Consider the following 25562-nt stretch of genomic DNA (forward strand, 5'->3'; position numbering starts at 1 on the left):
ATAATATGCATTTGTGTGAGCATATGAATTTGCTAATACTGTCTCTCAAAGTTTCAAACACAAGGTTCCTACGGTTTTAATAATGAGTACAAAGTCAATGATCCAGACCAAATCACTAATCAATGTATCTTGCATTTAATTATTATCATTGGAGATAAAATTAAATTAGAATAAGTAGGAATGTGGGATTTGTTTTTTGTTTCATAACTTGTATGTGATTTCCCATCCATTACCCTACTTTTATGAACTACATCTTTATTACTCTTAATTTGTTTTTATGCAAAGGGAAAACATATAAATATTGGTATTAATATAACTTTGTTCCATATTTGAATATACATTAATGTCCATATCTGATATAAAGATAAGAGATTAATACTGTCATCTTTAAAGCTGCACCCATTGTATGGAAATTTTGTTATCTATAATCTTATTAACACCCCCCAATTATACATATGCTTAAATCTCTTTAGTTAATAGTGGAGTAAAGGTTTAGGCTTTTCTGAGCTTTGATTTCCTAGCACTTAATTTGTGTTATTGATATTATAACATTTAAAATATCATATAGTTTATATTTTTGCTCCTGAATATTCACTTGAGTAAATTATAATCATTGAAAATTAATTGGGGGGAACTCAGCTATTCCCACCATTTACGTAAGTATATATAAAACTACATACCTGTGCCTTTCAATAAGTGGAAGGTAATACAGAAAATTGGCTTTGGGGAATAGGAAATTAAATGGTTAAAATTAAGTAAAAAGTAATTTTTGTTTCATGGAACCTGGCTCTCCTGATTTCAACTTTCATATGTATTTTGTCTTTCAAAGAAGGCTTACTCTATGTAGTATTTAAATGGTCTAATTCATCTTCCTTTAACCTATTGTTCATTTATTTTATTCAATTTATTTTTATAATTATTTTATAATTAAAAGTACTCCTGCTCTATGTGAGAGTGTTATAACTTGAGTAAAGCAAACACTAACTCAAAGAACAACATTAACTTTGGGCTGAAACTAATCATAGAACATTATAATCTTGAAGCATGATTCCTAAGGAGGTTATTACAGAATGAATAAGTTGATTATGATGGAAATTTCCCTCCTGGTGTCATTCTGGTCCTCACTTGCATACACTGCGATAGAACCTCACTAGCACTCATGTTCTTCAATATTTGCTGGTGTAACAATTCACAATTGCAGTCTCAACAGTGATGGTAACACTCAAATGAGATTGTTCTACATAATTTCATGATATATGAAAGAGATTAAAATAATTGAATCGCTTTAATATATCCCATTAGTGCTTGAGATATCTTGATTCGCATTTTCTTTTCAAGCCATATAAAGGGTAGTTTCTGTCCTAGCAAAGCAGCCTTTCATGAAGTTGGGGGTGGGGTAGAGGGAGTCAAGACGCTGAGAGAGAGGGTGTGAGGAAAGAGAGAGAGATCAGAAGTTGACGTGTATCTGAGGGGAACGAAAGTCATAGTTTCTGGCTCTTTATATGAACTTGTGGCTTTGGATGAAAAAGAGTCTTACATGCAAAACTTTAATTTTACATTTAACTATCAAAGTACGAAAAGCCATTTTAAGGGGAAAAACACACTTGTTTCACCCCTTCATATCTGTGTTCGGGGAATAAATATTTCAAAGAAAAGGCACGTAGTATTCCTCAATCTTTTGAGATTCTTTGACAATCTCAGTGGTCTTGGCCAGCGTCTCATACACCTGGGCAATACTGAGAACTAAAATAATACGTGTTCTTCATTCAAGAAGGGGGTCCACAATGGTAGCCTTGTCTCCTTTTTAACAGAAAGAGATTACAACTGAGTGACTAGTTGTTCGTATGATAATTTGGATTTAAAATCATCCCACTGCACCAATATTAGGATGCAATTAATCACATGACACTCAAAGGAGACTGAGCACAAGAGGAAATTGAGAAACAAGTACATTGTGAGTCTTGCTAAAGGTAGGGGGAAATAAAGAAGCATGGCAGGACTCCACTCTGTATGACTTGGCTCAGGAATGTAGAAGTGCTATAGCTACTTGCTGCCAGGATCGTGTCGCATTTACGACACCAACGACTCTGTCTTGACAGAGCCTGCCAGATGATTCTGACCCAAACTTCAATGGCTAGGAAGTACTCTCAATCACAGCAAATGGCATTCATAACCCCCCCCCACCTCCCCACAACACACATGAAATCATTATGCACAGATGCATCCGATTCTCCTCTGAAGATCTTTCTACTTCTAATTCCAATTATTACATGGCAAAAAGCAAAGTTATCTTAGAATCCAGCCTCTGTATGGTAGACGTTGACGAGGCACACATTTATTTTCAAGTGAATATAGTTTTGACATTTATGCTCTCGAATAAAAAACTTCTACTGAAAAAACCAAAATGAATGCAGGTGAACCCAATTTGGGTAAAGAACACTTCACCTGAACCTCGCTTTAAAAGATTATCCAGCCTTTTGGTCGTGATGGATAACTGGTCTGGGTGAGGCTTCCTGTGTTTGCATGATGCCCCCGTGGTGATAGGAGCAGGACAGAAGGTCTTCATGTCCTTCATCCAGTCCACTAGTCCACTAACACATTTCCCAGGATATTTTGAAACATTTCATGTTTTACCACCACTACGGCACATTTCTCTTTTAAATGAAATTAGACTTCGGAAAAATCGGTTGAAAAGAACTCAAGATGCGCACACCAGACAGCGAATCAAGTAATTCCCTTTAAGTCTGTGATATTGCCACTTACCTTAGCAGTCTTGATTCCCCTTCATAATGGCAGTTGCTTAGGACTTAAAGCCACAGAAAATATAAAATACCTATGGGACATATTCCAGTACTGTACATTAAATTTGAGGATTTTACATGTGATAAAGTATGTCAGTGTTGCTTACAGGGAATTCCAGTGATACCTCAGCTTTCTTGGACTTATTATAAATCCTTTGTTGGAATTATTGTGGCTGGTTCAATAATTCAGATTAGCCCTCATGTTTATTAATGCACTACATCTGTGCAAACAACATGTCAAGCAGAGAGTTTATTGTAATTGCCTGAGCAAACAGAACCTGAAAGAAGCAATTTCCAGTTACAATGTGCTATGACAAGTAATGAGGTAATTGGCATTCTGTCCTGATTACTTCCACCTTCTTTTTCATCAGGTCTATATTGTGTGTGATAGATAGTTTTATAAGAAATGAAGGTGTTTGATAATATGGTTCGCTGCTGCTTAAGGTTAGTGATTAAAGACAATCATCATTTTCTCTCAGAGATCTTATTAGCTTTAACATTATTTATTCATATGTGTAAGAATGTGCCCAGGACCCATCTCCTCAGTGCACTGCACGCTGTTAAAATGTAAAAGCAACCGCCACTGAGCAAATGCAGAGCATGTTCTAGGTTTCCAAGCATGATGGGACACGGCAACTTTTGGCAAATGAGATCTACGTGCTAACAGTGTGGCTTAGAGTAATGGCTTTGAGCCTACATCTGTAGGCAACATTCACCTGCTTTAGAATAACAGAAGCAACACGGTACTTAAGGGCAAGATGGCAATGTGGTGCTGAATTCTCATTTCCAGGATTTTATAACTTTGTATAAACATTACCCTTTACTTCAAGCTCATAGTGAGGAAAAAGATGGAATGCATTGCATTTCTAGACCCAACATTAATAGTTTAGAAAGTGTCAGTCTCAGATTTTAAAAAGAAAAAAAAAAAGGAAATGAGCAGAAGGTATTTTGGGGAGAAGGAAAAAAAATTTATTTTTGCTTCAAAGGAGTTTTCCTCCTCAATTTAGAATGTTCGTTCTTGGCACTTTCAAGCTCTGGAGGAAAAAAATAAAGTACAGTCCGTTTAGTTGAAGAAAATGTCTTGGGAATGACCCACATTTAACCTCCTTATTCCACCACTTCAAAGCTATCTTCAGATGTGTGTTTTCCCAGCTAACTTACCTCCTATCACCTTCCAGGCTTCCACCTGAGTACCCTTCCTGCCCACCCTGATTCCGTTCTCAGACCTCTTCCCCATCCCCCATCCACATCACAGGGACGGGGTGGTCCTTGTTCATATGTCTGTCTTTCTGGCCAGAGTAGGTCGTCAACTCCATGAGGACAAAGAGATTCTGTTGCTAACCTGGAGGCAATGTAGCTCATGGACAGTGATGTCAACTTTGGAATTGTGCTGTCCGGGGTTGAAATTCTAGCTCTGCCACTCACAAGTGATGTGGACTCAGACCAGTGCCACAATTTCTCTAAGGGTCTTTTGCCTGACTTGAAACCCTAGCCTAAGGCTCTTAAAACAGTGCCTGGCACCTGTAGACACTCAGTTCATCTTTCATGAATGAATGCATGTGGATTTGAGAAAATTCATCTTCCGGGTTTCACTCTCTAGAATGACTCCGTGTCTCCTGGTATTAATAAGTTAAGCAAAAACAAGCAGGATATGAAATGTTATTCATGAATATTGTACCTTCTGAATACACCCCATTCTAGAAGGAGAGTGGCAGAGTTTGTATATAAAGAAAAAAAAATTGTAGTATTTCTGTGCTTTACTTACTTACCAAGGACCCAGAAGGGCATTCACGCTTTCGGAAGCTAGGTGGCATATCTGGTTACAGTTGAAAAACACAGGAAACTTTCAGCAGCTCATGACCTTCTATTAACAAGATCATAGGCTGCACCATCACATTCAAGTCTTCTAATAGAGAAGCAAACTCACATCTGTCCCTGGCACAGGGGTGTAACACATGACTACTTGGGAGAATGAATGAAGGTCTGTATGAAAATCTCTATTCAAATATCCACTGACCAGTAACTGATAACAATCCATATCTTCTGACATGAGGGGCCTCACTGAGCCACTAGCGATATAATTCTTCCACTCATTCATTTGCACATTTCAGTACCCACCGGAGTGCCTTAATCCTTTTGCAAACATTTTTTATTTGTCATAAAATGCAAAGAATTTTGCAGAAAGAGAACTAGGAGGAATCACTGCTGCCTCAGGAGGTAGAGAGACAGAAGAATGGAGCCAGCTATAGGAAGAGCCTGTAAGGATGGAACAAAGCTGGAAAGAGGACAGGCAAGGCTACGCAGAGCGAGATGCCACGCCTACGCACAGCCTTGTGGCTCTGCACTTTAACAACTTCTAGATTTCTTCAGGTTTTTTTGTTTTGTTTTATCATTTTTTTCTCTCTTTCATCAATATTTTTTGAAAGTTTCTCACGTCCCAAACCAGCACCTGGCAATAATAGCTACTTAATAAAAAGTTGCTTTCAACAAATGGATAGATGGATGGGTAAATAGATAAAGGTTGTACCAAGCACTGATACCCATATATCATATTGTTACAAAAGGCGCTCAGAGGGAAACGTCCAGAGCTGGGTTTAAAGATATCACCCATTGCTTGTTAAAATGCCATGTCCACCCTCTTTGGGGAAGCATAATAATAGCCACCTGATACAGAGATTGTCCAAAAGGAATCTGTCCATCGCTCTGGCTAGAGCAGTGGCTGAAAGAGAATTGGCCTCTCCCCTCCCTCCCTGTGCCACGAAGAAAGAGCTCAATGGAGCATTCCCAGTCTAGAAATGGAAACTCAAACATGGAACACTGACTCTTGCTTGAGAAAACTGAGGGGAGCCTCCACGGAACAGAAGCTAACTCATGCTTCATTTTTCAAAAGCTTTGAGAATGTATGATGCAGGAGGCGGCAAGTCCAGTGGAGACTGTAGAAATCTTTGCCAATTTGGATGGATTTCAGTGAAATAGTAAAGAGTTGTATTAAATATTTTGCTAAGATGAAACTATAAGTCCATATTATGAGGGTGACCCTACGTGCATCCCAGAGGAGAGGGACTCAAAAGAGAGGGCAGGGTCAAACTAATTAATCAGTTAAAGAGTTAATCAATTGAACTGAGAAGGCAAAAGTGTGGTCATTTGCAGAGAGTGTGGCTGGCTCTGGGTAAGCGCATTATCCTGCATTTATGTAAAATGTGAATTCTCACATAAAGTCCTGAGAAAATTGAGGCTAAAAAGGTCACAGATGGAAAAGGTTTTCTCCAGTCCCAAAGTCCATGGATTTTTAAGCATTCCTCATTCCCCCTTTGGAGGCATGTTAGAACACTAGAGGAATAGCTGGTCTGTACATAAAGGACGGGAAGCAGATAAAGCAACAATAGACGAGTATGTACAGAGGCCTTGCCCACACCAGCCCTCCGTGGGGATCTGAGGAGGGACAGCGGAGCAAGGTGCAGAGGTGAGCCGTGCTAGGGCTTTTGCTGGAAAGAGACTTTGACAAATGTAGTGCCTCCGCTCAGCAGGCTCTGAGTACAGGGAGCTTGAAAGCAGAGATCCAATGATCCCAAAATAAAGGAAGTGAGCGACAGGCCAGGAGCACAAAGAAAAGTGACCTCGCCTAGAAGTAGCTCTGTAGCAAGAAAGGACACAAACTTGACCTCCCGGATCCTGAGGCTGGTATTGATCAGAAAAAGGTCTGCAGCCTCTAGAATGGGCTGCCGTTTGAGCTCAGTGGGCCACTAAGTGCAGCAATGAGTCTGAAAAGACACAGACTGCCATTGATTACAAGAAGCACGCTGCGTTGGCACATATCATTGCAAATTTGGTGGGAATTGAATTAATTTCTACAAAAAGGACAATTTAAAAGGGAGTTGTATCTATCCCGTGCCCAAGAAAATTGCTTGGGGAAAATTTGAAAGATTTTCTATACATATAATTTTAAAGAAATATAGAATAAGAATACATTTTATTAGTTCAAATTTCCAAGCCCTCGATTCAGCTAAAGAATGAGTAAAAACATTAGTACTGGCTATTGTCTGCAATAGTTAGAATCATTAGTGAAATCATGAACTAAAATTATATTTATATCTTGATATTCTTCCTTCATTAAAGCCTTTAGTTGCCTGTCACTAAGGAAAAAGTAGCTTTAAATGTATTTTAATTGGATATTACGATTCACTAAATGCTTCAAATGTTAAAGTGTGCCATCACGAATTTTCTTTAAAAATGATTAGCTTTGGCCATAAATGTACATACAATGAACTTACTAAAAATTCTATTCTAACAGAAACACTACCTTTTTAGAAACATTGCACTGTTGAAGCTGGCTACAGATAGATTCATCTGAAAAAGAATACAGTGTTAAAAAAAAATGTCTATATAGATAACCAGGCTTGACCAAAAATCTATAGCCAAGCAACAGAAAGGCCAAAACCAAAGAGCTGTTTTAATCATTGCCTACTTTTCCGTTTGCTCTTTTATTTGGTCACAACATTTCTTAGCATGTCAGGAAGTTTGCTAAATGAAGATAAGGAGATCAATTCTCATGTACTCCCCATTTCACTCATTCTGATGTGTTTCCTTAGTCCCAAAGTCCTACAGAATGTATATTATTCATAATTCTCAAATGATGTCATCATATGTCCATACTCACTAAATTAGTAAGTCGTTCCTTCTTGCCTCAAGTTCTGGCAGCCTCCTAACTAAACGAAACAACCCTCATAGCACAAGAGAGGCTTGACAATACAAGATGGCATGAATCCATCTTTTAATTCCATGCAATTCAGTATGTCTGGAAGAGAAAGGCAAGCAGGCTGGTTGGGTGCAGCAATCTTTGCAGAGGTAGAAGGGGGCTAAATGGGTAAGCATTGTGTTTGGCTAAGCTAAGGAGTGTAAGTTCTATTTTGGACGGCATATGAAAACACTGAGGCTTTTCTCATCAAAAGGGATGAGATCTTGCCATTTGCAACAATATGGGTGGATGAAGCTGGTTTTATGCTCCGTGAAATAAGTCAGACAGAAAAAGACAAATAGTTTATGATCTCACTTATATGTGGAAACTAAAGAACAAAACAAGTGACTAAACAAACAAACCAAAAGCAGCATTAGACCCCTAATGCAGAGAACAATTTGATGGTTGCCAGAGTGAAGGGGATTAGGGCATAGGCAAAAGGAGGGAAGGGGAGTGGAAGATATAAGCTCCAGGTTATGGAATGAATAAGTCACAGGAAGAATGGGACAGCACAGGGAATATAATCAATGGCAATATAATAGCATTGTATGGTGACAGACGGTAGCTGGGTGTACTTGTGGTGAGCATGCGGGAATGTGTGGAGTTTTGAATCACTGTGTTGTACATCTGAGACGAATGTAACGTTTTGTGTTATCTATACTTCAATTAAAAAAATAATAAAAAAAAGAGAACGCTGTCAGCTGAAAACAAAAAGAAAGCACTGAGGGTTTTAAACACAGGAGTGGAATTATGTGATCAATGTTTCCAAAGTTCACATGGTAGATATCTGGTTGCATGAAGGATTGCTTAAATTTTGATGTGCCATACAAACTCAAGGTATGGTTTGTATTAACTTACTTTCCTCACTATTCTTCTCTCTGAAGTGAGGCATATTGTCCTTTGTATTATTTCATTTTGTCTTATTAGATTTTATTGTTGTGTTTCTAATATGAGTTATATGGCACATTGTCCATCTATGTGGACAAAATAAGGAAGATTCTTACCTCACATAAATATCAGTTAATGTGAATTAAAATTAAACGTAAAAGGGAACACATTACAACTTCTAGAAGAAAGAACAGAATATCTTTAGGTGTGAAGAATGAGGGAGAGCTCATATGTGAAGCACAAAAGCACTAAGTTACCTCCCATTAAAATCAAGAACCTCTCTACATCTAAAGGATAACCATAAGAAAGTGAAAAGCAAAAGGCACAAATTAAGAGTCAACTTTAGACACATCAAGCAATATCTCAGAGTATCTGAAGAACTTTCATGAACTCACATAAAAAATCCATAGAAAAATAAGCGAGAATGTAGTGGGCATTTCACAGAAGAAGAAATATGAAAAATCAATAAGTTTGTGTAAAGACATTTGATCTTCTTAATAAATGGGTAAATGAAGTCACAAAGGGATAAAATTGACAACCACCAAATTGTTAAGAAAAAAAAAAATTTAAAGTCTAACAATGCCAAATGTTGGCAAGGATATGGAAAAACCAGAAATTCAAAATGCTGCCAGTGGGAGTGAAAATTGGCATAACCTCTGTGGAAATAAATTGGCATTATCAAGTTAACTCCCACACATGCATGAATTAACATGCAAGCAAATGTTTACAGCAACATTGTGAGACCAAAAATAACTAACTTACTTGCTGAATAAACAAAGGCATAAATTTTCCATAACTACATCATGAAATACAATATAGCAGCGAAAATGAGTGAACTAGAGCCACATGCCAAAAGATGAATCTTAGATAAACAAAGTTGAAAAAAATTAGCAAGTTACAAATTATGCTTCATTACAAAAATAGATAACATATTTTATGAACTTCAGAAAGAAAGTAAATAATGCATTACTTAGGGTTATCTCCAGATTTCACAAATCCATAAATGCATGCCATTATTATTATTAATTTAAATTGAGGATAATGTTTACCTCTTGGGGAGAGGTGGGAGTTTAGGAATTGGTGAAGGAGGGTTACAGGTTATCAATGATAATGATAAGTTTCAATTTCTAAAGTTGACTGTTTCATTATTATGTCTCATAAATTACATATATGGCACTTATATTCTTTTACATATATCAAATTCTTCCAAATAAAACATATAAAAATAAATAATTCACAAAGTAGAAAAAAGTGATTGAAGAAGTGATGTTTAGTATTTCTTTTATTCTTCTTTTTTTGGAAAGATTTTATTTATTTATTTATTTATTTATTTATTTGAGGGAGAGGGAGAACGTGCACCTGTGCACATACGTGAATGAGCAGGGTGGAGGAGAAGAGGGAGACGGAGAGGGAATCTCAGGTGGACTCAGCACTGAGCATAGAGACTGACCTGGGTCATGGGGCTCAGTCTCACCATCCTGAGAACATGAGGAGCTGAAATCAAGAGTCAGACACTTAATGGACTGAGCCAGCCAGGTGCCCCAGTGTTGCTATCTAACAAAGAACGTAGTGTCATCATAATTCAATCTGAGATATGGAAACAAGTCTATGAATTTATGTCTCAAATTAAGAGTCAGTTTTCAGTGATTTATCTTATCACCTCCATCTCTCTGCCATTATCTTGGTTTGGATGTCATCATTTTGTTGATGATCCTCATACAGCTTTCTCCTCCTTTATCCTTTGCTTCCAGTTCCAACAATACCTTGAAGACACTAGAACCAAACTCTTCTAGGGTGCAAAACCAACCACTATCTCCCTTTCTCTCTCTCTTTTTTCCCTTAGAGAGAAAGAGAGAGAGACAGAGAGAGAGCGTGAGTGGTGGGGGAAGGAGGGGAGAGAGGGAGAGAGAGAATCTTAAGCAAGATCCATGCTTGGGGCAGGGTTTGATTTCATGATCCGGAGATCATGACCTGAGCTGAAATCAAGAGTCAGAGGCTTAATTGACTGAACCACCCAAGTGCCCCATCTCTTTAAAAGCCTTTAAAGTCCCCATGGCTTTCAGAAGGAAGCCTAAACTCTGTAACATGATATGCACTGTATCTTCTCCCAAGATCCATTTTCCACTCACTGTTTTCCAGCCTCATTACTATTCACTTCTCATACTTCACTGGCAAGGAGTCTCCAGCCACATTGATAACGTTGAATACTTTTATATTACATGCGTTGCCCTGGATACCTTCCCAGGCACTTGACATATATTAACTCATTTAATCCTTGCAAAAATCTTGGGAGGCAAACACTACCATGATACCCATTTTACACTTGGAAAGCAGCTCAGAGAAGTAACTTATCCAGGCTGTAATAGTAAGTTAAATGGCAGAGCTTGGATTTTCCCTCTCGGAATGGTTGACCCTGTATTTCTGACAGTCTGCTTGCCTGATTCGTACTTTTTCATCCTGACTTATATTAATTGGAGACTTTGCTGGTCCCACCCTTAAGACTGGAGCAGATGTTTGATGTCTGTGTGTTCTTGCAACACCTAGAACTTGGCTCTACCCCATACTGTCGTAAGGACCTCTCCAAGATTTCACTTGCACCTTAATTACATCGTCAATTCCTGGCACATGGTCATACTCAATACCCATTGATTCAATTCATGAAGGCAGGAAGGCATTCAGGTAAATTGTGACCCAAACCAAATTTTAAAGAGACTTTTATCTCTTCACAAATACCGTTTTCTGAGTGTCCTATGACTTATCAGTTCTAAATATTACTGTTCTTATTTTTAAAATAAGGATATTGAAGGCATGCAAACATGTTATATTTGAAAGTATGATTCACTGGGTTCAGATCAAGTTATGTGTTAATATAATCACGACAAATAAAGTAAGCTTAAGAAGACTTTAAAAATGGGTGCTTAGGGATGCATGGGTGGCTCAGTTGGTTAAGCAGCTGCCTTCGGCTCAGGTCATGATCCCAGTGTCCTGGGATCCAGTCTCACATAGGGCTCTTTGCTCAGCAGGAAGCCTGCTTTTCCCTCTGCCTCTGCCTGCCACTCTGTCTGCCTGTTCTCACTCTCTCTGACAAATAAATAAATAAAATCTTTAAAAATTTTTTTTTAAAAAATGGGTGCTTAAATTTTCCCATAAACAAATTTGATGTGGTCTCTTTTTTGCAGGTAAGTGTAGTTCTAAATGACTTAAGTTATTAATTATGGCCAATTGAAGTCTCTTAGAGAATTAAGTTAGCCACTCCAGCTGTAGAGAAAAGGTTTAAGATCAGAACATGGGGAATGAAAAGTGTTATTAGTTTACTCAGGTTCATATCACCTTAATTGGAGTGTTTGGCTGACCATGGTCCACGTAAGGGGCTACGAGGCACTGGGTGAGAGAATTTTGGAGCCATTCAGCACTCACAGAAGTTACTGATAATGATGATCATGAATAAAGAGGTAGAAACCTGCAGGCTTAGTCACATGGCTTCAGACCTGATTCATTTGCAGTTGTTTTCTACAATTATAAACAGAGCAATCATTTCAGTTCAGTATGTTAGAGTTTTCTGAATCAAGGAATGATCAGGCACTTTCAAGAGCCCAGGCAAGTCTAAGCCTGGAACATATAATGGGCTCTGTCTCAACAGCAAAACACAGCTCAGTTCTCTTGTATCAGGATGCAAAACTTACCATGGAGATCATGAAAATCAGGCAATTCCCCTAAAATAATCTTTTGGTGATTCTAAGAGGAGGACATTAGGAGAAGGAAAGGAAAAGTGAATTGCGGTAAGTTGGAGAGGGAGACGACAGATGAGAGACTGTGGATTCTGAGAAACAAACAGGGTTATGGAGGAGAGAGAGGTGGGGGAATGGGTGAGCCTGGTGGTAGGTGTTAAGGAGGGCACATATTGCATGGAGCACTGGGTGTGGTGCATAAACAATAGATCTTGGAACATGAAAAAAATAAAATTAAGATGTATAAAAAAGGGGGTTCCCTATAAATATTCCCTTCAGGTAAGTACACAGATCATTGCAAGCTCTTTGTAAAAATCATCAAAACATTAAAAAACAAAAAAAGAATTAAAATCAATCCTTTAATCTTTTACTTATTATTTGATATCTAAGAAGCAATAACTCTCTCCCTCCTTCTAATTCCTTCTTCTTTCTTTTTCTTTCTTCCTTCCTTTCTTCTTCTTCTTCTTCTTCTTCTTTGTCAAGAAATTTAGTTCATTAGTTCCACTGGGTTGTGTTCATATTGTCTGATGTAATGATATGGGAAAATGGAATGAAAGAAAGATCAAGAGGAGCATAGAGGGCTGTTGATAAGTACATAGAATTTCTTAGAAAACATCTAAGAGGAAATATATTTTCAAATGAGTTGTAAAAAGAGAAGCATAGCTATTCACTGAAAAAGTGTCCACTGGAAGACATCAAGCAGGTGGAGGAAACAGGCAAGGAATTGCTAGAACTTCATCTGTGCTCACATGTGCACCGAAAGCTGGGCTAGTGGGAGATCAAGAGAACACATGTCTGCAGAAGAGACTGAGCAAGTACATCAACATGACCTGCAGACCCATGTGCCCCATTTGAAGAAACTCATTTGCAAATCTCTCAATAGTTTCATGCCTTCCTAAGGCGTTAAAATGCTCCATTCAGGACATAGAGGTCAAGGAGGGAATCCAGGTGGAAAGCATGTGCCAAGAGCTTTTTGATCATAAAGAAATGAAAATCACTGGTGATTACATTTAAAACATTAAAACTATATCAAAGCTTCAAATGCTCCTTTATCTAAAACCATAGGTCATTGCAATGAATTAAAATAATCTTTATATTTAAAATATGTTCCTTATTTAAGGATTTCTACAGTTTTACAATATGTAATGTATACTAAGGACTTATGCAGTTTTTATTCTTTAACGTTTCTAGACACGTGACTCTATTAAAATTAGGATAACATCATCAGAGCAGTCTTTATTGTGTACCTACCAGGTGCATAGCACTTTGCTGAGACAGAATTTACTACTATTTATAGTGTGATATTGCATACAATATATATTTTAAAGTCCACAGATAACTATGCTGCCTGCCTGTGTTGTCAATAATAGAAGTTCATGACATTTGATTTGAGTCTTTGTAAGAGGCAATGTTATTCTGATTTAATAGCTTCCATCTGTTCTTCTCATTTTCATTGCTCCTTTTACAGTTTCCAAATTCCACCCTCTACCCTCCAGGGAAATTTTCTCAAGCATTGATTCTATTCATCTATGAATTGGAGGAGGGGGGAGCATTCTTCTGCAGCCGCATGGTTTTGTTTATTGATCTTGATTGTTAGGCAACTTGTTGACATGCACACTTGTTTTTCTATTTCTTATTTATTTATTTATTTCTTATTTATTTATTTATTTTTTGCTGCTGGTGAGTGGTTGGTGTAATTGCAAAGACCTAATTCCTGTGCAAAATGTAGTGTTACAATGTTCCCTTACAAAGTTAAGTAGAGGAACATTTCATGAATAAGGATGCATAGAAAAGAGACCCCTCCTATATCATTACTATATTACTGAGTAATATTTGTCTACTACTGTAAAACAAAAATTCATGTTCAAATTTGTTTGAAATCAAAGAATGTGATTCTAAAGCTTAATTTACAATTACTACAATGTATTACAACATTGGTCAAATATTAGCCACTATTAACCCAAACAGAACACATTTGGGAAGTCTCATAGCTGTATTGGTCACATATGGCATTATTTTTAACCTTTTCATCTTATAAGTAGGTACTATATTCAATTTAAACTGAATAAAAGTAGGTGTAGTTCTATCTTGACATTACAGGCCATCTGATTTCATGTTGGATCTCTGAAGTCAAAAATTAAATGTACAATATTTTTTACTCTACTATAGCAAAGGCTTTACAATTGTGTTTCTTTTCATACAGTTAAGAAGGAAAGTAAAACACAGTAACAAATACTTTACAATCACCCATCCTGTTCATGGCATAAAACCAATCACATCTGCTTTGTCATCATTTTTTGTGAGAAGCCATGTTTTATGATGCCTTGATGCTCGAAATGCTTTTGGTTTTAATATAAAAATCTCAGATGGAGAGGTGCCTGGGTGGCTGTTTGTTAAGCATCAAACTCCTGGTTTTAGCTCAGATCGTGGTCCTAGGGGCGTGGAATCAAAAAACCCACATCAGGCTCTGCACTCAGTGCAGAGTCTACCTGTTCCTCATCCTCTGCTCCTCCCCCTGTTTCTGTCTCAAATAAATAAATAAATAAATAAATAAATAAACAAACAAACAAACAAACAAACAAAATCTTTAAAAAATCTCAGATGGAGATATATTTCAAATTAATAATAAAAAGTGTGATTGATCTATGCCTTTAGTAAAGCATTTCCCATATTAATTGGCTACAAAGTAGGATTGATATTTTCAGACACACACTTCAGGGAAATTCACCTTAATACAAAAGGAAATGTGCCAAATGAATGAAACTGACTAGATTAAAGGTGGTAGGAGCTGCTTTTGCAGAATCACGGAAGAACCATAGCTGATGCATATGGAGACCGGGACTTTGAAGTCTCCTTCTGGGCTTCTCTGAATGCCATTTCCATTACTGAGGGCCATTTGAAATCTAGTCTGGCCCGAAGCCCTTTCACCCCAGCTTCTCTGACTCTGACAATAAATGTGCAACCTTGCACAAGTCAACTTGTCCATGCTTCATCTGCTTCACCTGAACACTTGCTTTCAATTGAGAATTTCAAACTTGAAAATCAGATTAATGCTCTGTCTTTTATTTTGCAATGGGTTTCACCTTTATTTTAAATGATGATTCTCCAGATACCTCAATATATAAAATAATTATCCTATCAAACCATCCGGGCCATTCTAGTCCTATATATTCTCTGATAACCCCGACTTCCCATTTCCTTGCTCTGCATTTATTTATTATATTAACCAAACTAGCTTACTTCATACATACTTTTAGACTTTTTATCTACTTAACTAGATTTTAAGTTCTTTGGTAACAGAACACGTGTCTTTCTCTCTTCAAAACACAAGGCATGGTGCCTTATACATGGTAGCTTTCAAATACTTGTTTACCACAAAGCAGCTCCAGAAACAGTCATTCACGTCTGTATTTATGAATGTACTTATTCATTCCACCAACTGTAATGAAGACCTATCATGTGCTCCCCATAAAGAAAGATGCTTAGAATATAAATATATACAAACCTAACTCCAGAGAATCAAAACAATGAAACTAAGTTTGAGGTTGCATCTCCTGAAACAGTGAAAATATTATTCTAAAGTAAAAGCTATATTAGATTCTAGTTGAATGAATGCTCTAAAAAACATGAAATTTATATACTTAGATCCTCCCAAATAAATTTCACACTCTAGCAACCCCTACAGGTTACTGATTAATTACTCAACTGGATCCTCTATGAATCAGTTATTTCTCAAACTTTCAATAAAAGTTTTTAAGTTCAATTCTGAGTTTCTCCAAGTAATTTAATTTTTGTAAACTGCATTTCTTTACCACTAGTTAAATAACTGTTTTTTTTTCTTTTGTTTGTTTATTAGTCATTGTTGCAGTAAGTACTGACTTTCAGTTTCTCTATCGTGAAGCATTTTTTCCCTTCTCTAATGTAGATGTTTTAGATGCTCATTTTTGAGCTAATTGATGTGTCTGACTGTGTGTGCATGTGTGTTCTTGGGCCCACTGTTGAGTCATCCATTAAAATACTAAAGTCTGTTCTATCCCCAAACAACAAACCAAATTAAATGTATTATAAACGCTTTTGCTTTCAGAACTCACCGAAATTACAGGCCTAACACATATTAAGGCACTTTGTTGTCTAACAAAATTATAATCATTACTGTCTGATATTGACCACAAATCTCAAAGTTCCATCAATTTTCCAGTCTATTTATATTTCATTTCTTTTTTCTGGACTGCATTATCTGAATTTAAACACAACTTTATTTATTTAGATATTTCTAAAAATTTACTTAGTTCCATTGAATTTTTATTCCTGTTCATGCCCAGGATTAGCAACCCACTGAAATTTCAAATTCTAGTACATGACATTTCCCTGTCATTCTCATGTTATTTTCAAACAGGTAATGAATAATCATGTCAGTAAAAAATAAATTGTTTTGACTTTCTACAGGAAGACCTCCTCTCAGCTCTTTTTGAATATGGTGTTTTACTTTTATTTATTTTTTTAGATTTATTTATTTATTTTAGAGGGAGAAAGAGAGCACATACACAAGGTGGGGAGGGCCTGTGGGGGGATGAAGAAATAAAATCCTCAAGCAGACTCCCCACTGAGCATGAATCCTCATGTGGGACTTGATCCCAGGACTCAGATCATGACCTGAGCCAAAACCAAGAGTTGGGCGCTCAACAAAGTGAGCCACCCAGGTGCCCCTGAATATGGTGTTTTATACTGATTCATATCACTGAGCCAAGGTTCTCACTAAACAATTACAATGAATTTATGCAATAACATATTTATGAGTCAGCATTTTAAAAATACACATTCACTTATTTCACAGTTAATGTTAGGACTTGCTGAAAATAAAAGCCATTCTTTCAAGTATGATACACATTCTTTCAATGGCTAGTACACATTATTCTTTGTTGGCATGTTATGTTTAAAACCAAATTCTTATCTTATTCTTAGATGTAAGCAAATCTAGTTTTTTATTTGAAGGAAACCAATGCTATTTGATTTTTCCCCAAGCTGATTCTTTCAATATTCTTAATGCTAACATTTTGTTTTCTGAACGAATTTCTAAATTATTTGCTGGAAAGATTTTTTGTTGTTGTTGTTGTTTTTCCTGAGAGAGATGCCAGACAGCTTTAAATGATGAAATATACTAAAATATACAAGAGACTTGGAGATGTGATGGAAGAGGTTAAGAGCAATTCCATATAGGATGACCTTCATATTTGAATAAAAACTCTTTTAAAACATTTTTCTTTTTCCCAGTCCTATGTTCACAAATACTTGTTTATACCCATATTTTCAAGCTTTTTGTGCTAACAAAGATAGATGAAACCAAAACATTTGTAGCAGGTTTTAGCATTATAAACTTGAATTCTTTCATAATAATCTTCATAAGGAAAGAAAATGACAGTAAGTTTGGATCTCCCAAAGTATTATCAAATCCATATAAGCAAACAGTAATAATATTGACTGTATGCTATATTATAAACAACATGCTGAGGACAACAAAAACTTAAGAGGAACTTCAAGGCTCTTATGATCAAAATAAGATAACATTAAGCAAGTGTAAACACCAACAAATACATAGTAATGGTCTGATATTAATTACATGAATATTTATGGTATTTCATGTACAAAGTTTGACCTTTACAGAATATCTTATAATTAAGGAAATATGATGTGCAGGATTTTGAACTAACTTTTACAATAGAAGAACAACTTACAGAAAAGTACTGTTAAAGTAGTCTACATTAATATTCCAGAAATGGTGAGCACCATTACAAAACATTCCAGGAGAATTCCAATGTCTGTATTGGCAGGTTTCATGAACAGTAAATTAACTTTGTGTCCTTTCTCACTTCCAGTACCAGTAACTGTAATCCATAAGCAAACATTTACCCAACCAATAACTCTCTACCATTGTCCAACCTTGAAGTAGAAGAACAATTTTCCCTGTGTGTTTACTGGTGACAAGATGGCAAATGGTTTGGCTAGTGACTCAGCAGATGTACTGATGACTTTCTGTGAATAGTCTGAGAAAGGGGCACATGTTTTGTTGACTATTACTAAGTGGACTAGAGAGGTGAGGTTCTCACAAACAATCCTGTCTGTGGTGGGGAGAAGATGGAAGGCGACTGAGAAGGTTGGCAGTTAAGTCATTCACTTGTTGTGATCAGTATTGACTGGAACATTTTCTATAATTCTATTACTGTTTTCCAGTTGAATTTTCAAAACATTTTTTTAAGATTTATTTATTTTAGGAAAAGTGAGTGATCAGGAGAGGGGCAGAAGGAGGTGAAGGGAGGATCTCAAGCAGACTCCCTGAGGAGCACAGAGCCAGACAAAGGACTCAATCTCAGAACACTGACTGAGATCATGACCTGAGCCAAAATCAAAAGTTGGATGCTTTACCAACTGGGCTACCCAGGTGCCCCATGAATTTTCAAAATAATTAATAATAATAATAAAGATTTTATTTATTAGAGAATGAGCACATGAGTAGGGAGAGATGCAGAGGGAGAGGGAGAGAAACAGACTTCCTGATGAGGGAGGAGCCTCACGCAGAACTGGATCCCAGGGCCCTGAGATTATGACCTGAACCAAAGTCAGATGCTTAACTGACAGAGCCACCCAGGCACCCCTTAGTTTGTTTTAAAGAACTAGAACCTCACATCTTAATATAGGATCCAAAATGTGACATTTTATTTCTTAGTTGTATTTAAAGAGCATCTGATCCACCGTTATTTGGGGGATCCTGTGATGTGTGGACTCTCTCTCTCCCTCTCTCATACACACGCACGCACACGCACACTCTTCCTCTCTCTCCATCCAACTCCTAGCCATTAAGCATCTGCATCTGTTACTTTCTAGAAACATTTTACATATTCCAGTCATTTTTAAGGCTTTTGTGTTTCTTAGTTGCCACAACCCTCCTCCCTTTTTTCAGCCACAACCCCAGGCACTTCCTACTAGGGAATGACACCAAACAACATGTCAAGAGCCTTTCAAAATTGCTGCCAGACTGTAGCGACATTCTTACAGCATATGGAGTACTGATGTGCTGAAAATATGGTAGAAAACTACCTGATGCTTACCGTGTCAGGAAGTTCCAGTCTGATGGAGGGCTCTGGTTCAGATTTGCAACATAAACAGAGCTTTAACTGTTTTTTAACAAAGCATCTAAGTAAAAATTACCAAAAGTGTCTTTCTCAATCAGTTCTTCCTTTGCCCCCACCCTCCAAGCTCTGCCAATAGAAAAGGAGATAGTAAGAGAAAATAAAAAAGCTAAAATTAGCCCTAAGTGATCTTGGCTAATAGAATAATTTAGTTATAATTTAAATGTGTTGTCTGTTTTCTTAGATCAAGACAACAACATGGGAGAGCTACATAGTCTTTCACATGAAACATATATCTTGTAAATCATGACACTCATAATTACAAGAGAAAAAAAATGTGAGTTAGGAAACTCAGTAAATACCTATTTGGAAAACTATTTGGTAAATTAAGTATCTGCTTAGATGGAATACACCTTTTAACTCATTAATGAATTAGTATTTCTTTAACAGTATACATCACATATGCATACACATATGCACCACATATGAATTCACTTCCATACATATATGTGTGTATATAAAGCATTTTAACAGTTTGTATTATTATATTTGAAAATTTCAGTAATATTAACACCAGTTTAGAATAACATTGTATACAACAGTTTCAGGTAGATATGCTCTTGCATGATTTCCAGAGGGAGAGAAGTTTGTCCCACTGATTCTGTATTTCTGAAATTGAAATTTAATCTCTTTTATGACAAAAAACATAAAAATTGAAACAAAAATATTAGATAATGACACAAGTGCCTGGACCTGGTCCTTGGAATTCAGTTTTATTATAGATTTAAATCAATAACCTTTCAAAAAGGGCTTGCTGTGTAGTATAGTCATTTAAATAATATTTCAGGCAGATTTTTTTGTTTGTAATATAGTTTTGGATATAAAAAGCAGATCATTTTAATAGGCATTGAGACCTTGAGAAGTTTGTAAAGTTCATAAAGCCTTGACTTTCATAAAAATTTGTAATTACAAGATGTATTTCATAAAGGTTTCTCATGAGCCAAATAACACACATACGTGTAATAGCACAATGCCAGCATATTGTAAGTGTTCAAAAATATGTGATCATTTTACTTAAAATCCTTGCTTATTTTACTTGATACAGTTTTTCTGAAATAAATTTTTGAATGGATGTTAATGTTTCACTACTTAAACAGTGATTGGGTGGATTATTGTTATGTTAGCTTCTCTCTCATCTGTGTGGGATTATCCTCAAATTTTATTTAAAATTCTTCTATGACATTTCTGAAGTTGATCTATGCTAGTCTCTACTTTCATCCCCAAACCTTAATTAGCCAAATTTACCTTAACTTGAACAACCTGGTCAAATCTGCAGTTGGCCTCATCAACTCTTTTATTTTATTCCCCATTAATTTTTAATATAACCCTTTGCCTCAGAGGGCTACCTTTTACTCTTCATTCTAGGTTGTCACTATGCCCAAAGAGTTATTTCAAATCTTCAAGAGAAAAATAGTTCCCATCATATGTAAATTGCTTTAGCACAGAAAGAAATGAAATGGAAATTTTAACCCTAACTTGTAAAATTACTATTTAACCATGACACCAAAAATTGACCAGAAAATAAATCTTAAAAAAAGAACCCAAAAAGACACTATACTGATAAAGGACATTTTAAATAAAATATTAGTATAATATGTTAAAATATTGATTTTATTAATATTAATTAATAAATTAATTAATATATTTATTAATTATCATTGGGAATATAATTTACTTAGGAAACAAAAGGATTAAGCTTAGGATGCTGTCAAAATCATTTATTACATAAACAAGCCAAAAATCATGGTATCCATAGTTTTTTTCAAAGATATAAAAATTTATCCCAAGTGCTTAAAATTAAAAAGGAAATAATGCAAATATTATCTACACTTATACTGGGACAAGAAGAACATATTCTTGATGCAAACATTCCAAATAAACACATTGTATATATAGCAGTGGAGAGGGAAGGACGTAGAAACAGAGATAGAGAGACAAGAGAGACAGAGAGGAGGACTAAATTAGGAACAAGTGATGGATGTCTATTATCAATTGTTACAATTGCAATATGACAAGTGAACTAACGAGGGATATGACCATTGTAAAGAAGAAGGAAATTTTTCATTATTCATTATTTACAGACATTTTCTTCATCCATTTGAAATACTCAGGAGAATCAACAGCAAAAACATATACAAAATTAAATTAATAAAGGAGTTCAATAAGAAGACTGACCACTAAAAAATAAATGAAAAGTCAATAGAATTTGTAAAATAAATTGGAGTTTGCCAAGGAGGAAAATCCTATTCAAACCTATTACTAAATATAGACCATACTGGAATCAAAACAAATAGGAATTATTTATATGAAAAACCTACAACTATTTGCTGAGATATATAAAATATAATGACTAGTGACATAAAGCCATTCACAAGAAGAGTTAAGGCAAAATGACAGAGAGCTACAAATTTGTTCCAAATTAATGAATCTCTCTGCTACTTGACATAGAAAGAGAAAGACCAGGATAGGAAGACCCCAGCTCCTCCCTTCCAACCAATCTCCTATCAGTACCTCCCTTTGGCCAGACATCACCAGAATTAATAGGCAAGCACACATGCAGTCATCCCCTTCAAGTGGAAAGGAGGGGACAAGATCTGGAAACAAACAAACGCATGCATCTTCATTTCATCATTCCCCCTTTGCTCTTTTTATGCTGTAGTTTTGTTACTTTACCCTTTCCTCTACTTCCACTTTGGCTATATTTCAACCCCATCAAAACAAGTGTTTTTCTCTTAATGTAATCCAACTGTAAATAACTGTAAATAACACAAATATGCTCTGAAAATCTTACAAAAAGGGGATCCACATGCTCTTACTCACCATGCTCCCTTCTGGGGGTGTTAATTCCTCTTCACCAAGATCCCTCTTGAACATGCAGTGATCTAAAAACAGATTATTAAACACCACCACCATTATTCTTATAGAATAATAGAAGTCCAGTACAAGGAAAAGATTAATTAGTATCTACAAATACATACACAAAAATATAAGCTCTTGTTTTCATTTCTAGAACTATGAATTAGCCTGACATTGTTCTTTGTGAATTTCTTTTTCTACCATCACGTTTTCCTTCCTTCGGCCAGCACACACAGATTCTAGAATCTCAAGTAAATGTGCTCTTGCAACTAAATTTGGTATGATCCAACTTTATATTCCATCTCCTTGGATTTGTATCCTTAAGAGAAATTCCACACATATTTCTTAGATATGTAACATAAGTCATCACAGTTTTGTAATTATTCTGCACTTGTATTCCTGTGACTGATGTTCCCTGATTCTGGTTATAGGTTTGAAATAAAAAAGAGATAGTGAGCATGGACCTTGAGGACAGACAATAGGCTTCCTCTTGCAAACAGCTGGTTAATGTGGGGGCATGTAAGGTCTTTACCTCTAGAAGAAGAAAATCACATCTGACAGGAGAAAAAGAGCTGCTTTTGCTGGAAAGGCAGGCTCAAGGTAATTTGAAGGTTCAAGATTCCCAGAATTTTCTGAGTCCACTCAAATGACCACATCCAAATTCTCCCATTCCTCTCAAATGCGTATCCTAAGCTTTACGTAAAAGATATGGTGAGGCTTTGCATTCAATTTTCTTGTGATTCTGCTACAGAACAATTAAGATGTGGGGCTGGAGTTTTTGTTGTTGTTGCTCTTTTCTATTTCTGTTCTGCAGTTTAAAAAAGTTAAGAGTTAATTTTAAGTTTTCCTAAAATTACTGTAATTACAGTTTGGCCAGGCCTATTGTTCCAAGAAAAGAACTAATTCTCAGATTTGTAAATTTCACGTCACAATGATGATTCTTCTCAATATTTTTACACTATTTTAGGATATATAATGCTGACCCTTTTTTCATTGCTAGCATTTGCTCTTGGTTCCTTCTCTTTATCCAGATTAGCCTTGCCAGCTGTTTAATAATTTTAGTTTGTGTTTCCAAAGTCTTTTTAAATTCAATCTACTGGAAGGTGGTCTCTATGTCATTAGCTCTAACTTCATTATTTATTTCTATCTTTTTAGTTGCTTTATATCCTGACTTCTTGAAACAAATAAGATTATTGATTTTCAACTTTGTTCTTTTCTGACATATGCATCAAAATGATTCTATGCATCACTATAACATCCCACGGCATTGATATAAAATGTTTTTATTACAATGCAGATCCTAATTTCTTTTTTCATTTTTTATTTCTTATTTGATCAATGAATATTACCTAATTTCTAAAACTTTGAGATTTTTCTTAATAGCTGTTCATCACTGAAATCTTTAGTTATACTATGATCAAAGGACATAGGTTATATAGTTTCTGTCCTCTGACATTTATTGTTTTCTGGGGTCAAGATAGGATCAATTTTGGTAAAAATTCCATGGATGTTGGCACATACTATGTCTTTCTTTTGATTTGGTGTTTTATATATTATCAGTTAAGTCACACTTATCAAAAACTCTGTTGAAATCTACACTTGCTGTTTTTATTTTTTTGCCTGGTTTTCCATTTTATTACTGGGAAATGGTTGCTAAAATAATCCGCTATGTGGCTTTTGTACCTCCTTTTGTTTTGGCAATTATCACTTTATATACTTCTATGGTATGTATTTAATTATATATAACTTTAAAATAAGTTCATCTTGTATACTGAAACTTTAATCATTATCAAACATCCCACTTTATACTTGGAAATTATCTTGACTTAAAATTATATTTGTTTGAAATCAGAATATTTACATAAACTCTCTCTTTCTGAATGAAACAATTTTTCTTTATGTAAAGACAGTTTATTTACCTTCACCTCTGAAGAATATTTTAGCTGGATATATATTTCATCTCTTACCAGTTTTGGAAAATTCTGAACCATTATATTTTCTTAAACAGCTTTGGTCCCATTCTTGCCTCCTCTCCTTTGAGACTATAAATACATTTCCCACATTTCAAACTCATTTCTGTGTTTTGGGTCACTTTTCTTCCTGTGTGATTTTGTCTGAATTTTAATTTTATCTATTCTTCCAACGCATCATCCACATCTTATCATTATTTAGAACTCTATCAAACTGTATATAGTTAGTCATTAAATCATGAGTTCTTGTTTCCAGTTTATTGTATATGTATCTATTTTCTATTGCTGTATAAACTTCATACCTTAAAACAACACTCATTTATCAGGCTAAAACTGAAGGTACTTTTGATTGGATTCCCTACATAGGGTGTTATAGGATCAAAATCAAGGTGTGGGCCATAGTGGGCTCTCATCTCTGGAGAAGAAACTGGATCCAAATTCATTTATATTGTTGGTTATTTCCAATTCCTTGCAGGTGAAGTACAGGGTCCCCATTTTACTTTTAGCCATCACACAATTCTTTGACAAGTGCCCCCTTCCATCTTTGGACCAGGAATAACAGGTTGACTCTTCCTCATAATTTGAATCTCTGACTTTCTCTCCTGCTATTGGCCAGAGAAAATTTTGTTTTTGAACTGCCCATGTAATTAGACTAGTCTCACTTGGATAAACTCTTTAGCTTAAGATCAACTAATAGTAATTCTAATTACATCTGAAAAGGTCTTTAGCCATACAACCTAATGTACAGAAATAATGCAAGAGGACATCTAGAATTCTACCTTCCACGGGACTATTCAGTTATAAAATTTCCATTCAGTTTTTCAACTTTTGATGAACCTTTTCAAGTTTTTCAAGAATTCTTAAACATACAAATTAGTCAAGGCTAAAGAATGAAGCTGATTATCCCAAACTATGAACAGTCTTATACATGTGTTCCTGTTGATTTTTATCTTGATTATTGGTCACTTGTTTCTTTTCCTTTCCTTAAAAAAAAATGTGTTTCTTTTTTTGTATTGTATGACTCAGATTGTATATGAAAAATTGCAGATTTAGTTCGAGACACTAGAAGATTTTATCTTTCTCCATGGAAGATTTATTTATTTATTTTTTTAAGCAGATATTCCAGCTAACAAAAGATCATCACCTAAGATTGATCTGATGTGACAAAGTGTTTCAATCTTTAAAAGGGCTCCTCTATTTATGATTTATTCTAATTCCTTTTTAGAATCACAACTTATAGCCTGTGATATTTATCAGCCACTTCCTACTTGATGAGACCTGAGATTCAAATCTTTTCCCCTTCTTCAGAGATCACTCACAGTCCTATGGGTTTTCCCAGTTGCTCTTTATCTTATGTTCAGCTTTTCCATCACTCTCCTATAGTTTGAGAGTTACTAAAT

This window comes from Lutra lutra, chromosome 9 (assembly GCF_902655055.1).
Source record: "Lutra lutra chromosome 9, mLutLut1.2, whole genome shotgun sequence".
NCBI lineage: Eukaryota > Metazoa > Chordata > Mammalia > Carnivora > Mustelidae > Lutra > Lutra lutra.